Source organism: Oncorhynchus kisutch, unplaced genomic scaffold, assembly GCF_002021735.2.
Source record: "Oncorhynchus kisutch isolate 150728-3 unplaced genomic scaffold, Okis_V2 Okis06b-Okis10b_hom, whole genome shotgun sequence".
Classification (NCBI taxonomy): Eukaryota; Metazoa; Chordata; class Actinopteri; order Salmoniformes; family Salmonidae; genus Oncorhynchus; species Oncorhynchus kisutch.
In genome coordinates, this window is record NW_022261983.1 from 1,226,168 (window position 1) to 1,227,803 (window position 1,636).

The following is a 1,636-nucleotide window of genomic DNA, read 5'->3' on the forward strand; positions in this document are numbered from 1 at the left end:
TGTCTGATATTATTGCAGCTTTTTGTGCTTCTATGTGTTTATTACCTTAACTACACCTAATAAAGATGTATGACGTGTTCATATTAGACATCTATATTTATATATTTTTTTACCTTTATTTAACTAGGCAAGTCAGTTAAGAACAAATTCTTATTTTCAATGACGGCCTAGGAACAGTAGGTTAACTGCCTGTTCAAGGGCAGAACGACATATTTGTCGCTCAGGGGTTTGAACTTGCAACCTTCCAGTTACTAGTCCAAAGCTCTAACCACTAGGCTACCCGGCCGCCCATAAAATATTCATATTAGGCATGTTCATATTAGGCATGTTCATATTAGACATGTTCATATTAGACATGTTCATATTAGACATGTTCATATGAGACATGTTCATATGAGGCATGTTCATGAGGCATGTTCATATGAGGCATGTTCATATTAGACATGTTCATATTAGGCATGTTCATATTAGACATGTTCATATGAGGCATGTTCATATTAGACATGTTTATATTAGGCATGTTCATATTAGACATGTTCATATGAGGCATGTTCATATGAGGCATGTTCATATTAGACATGTTCATATTAGGCATGTTCATATTTATTAGGCATGTTCATATTAGGCATGTTCATATTAGACATGTTCATATTAGGCATGTTCATATTTATTAGGCATGTTCATATTAGACATGTTCATATTAGACCTGCTCATATTAGACCTGCTCATATTAGACCTGCTCATATTAGACCTGTTCATATTAGACCTGTTCATATTAGACATGTTCATATTAGACATGGTCATATTAGACATGTTCATATTAGACGTGTTCATATTAGACATGTTCATATTAGACATGTTCATATTAGACATGTTCATATGAGGCATGTTCATATTAGACCTGCTCATATTAGACCTGCTCATATTAGACATGTTCATATTAGACCTGCTCATATTAGGCATGTTCATATTAGACCTGCTCATATTAGACCTGCTCATATTAGACCTGCTCATATTAGACATGTTCATATTAGACATGGTCATATTAGACATGTTCATATTAGACGTGTTCATATTAGACATGTTCATATTAGACATGTTCATATTAGACATGCTCATACTAGACATGTTCATATTAGACATGTTCATACTAGACATGTTCATATTAGACATGTTCATATTAGACATGTTCATATTAGACATGTTCATACTAGACATGGTCATACTAGACATGGTCATATTAGACATGTTCATATTAGACATGTTCATATTAGACGTGTTCATATTAGACATGGTCATATTAGACATGTTCATATTAGACATGTTCATATTAGACGTGTTCATATTAGACATGTTCATATTAGACATGTTCATATTAGACATGTTCATATTAGACGTGTTCATATTAGACATGGTCATATTAGACATGTTCATATTAGACATGTTCATATTAGACATGTTCATATTAGACATGTTCATATTAGACATGCTCATACTAGACATGTTCATATTAGACATGCTCATACTAGACATGTTCATATTAGACATGCTCATATTATTTATAACAGACATCATGGAATCATTTGTTTTATTCATGTCGATATGTTGATTGGTACATAGAAACAATATAACACAA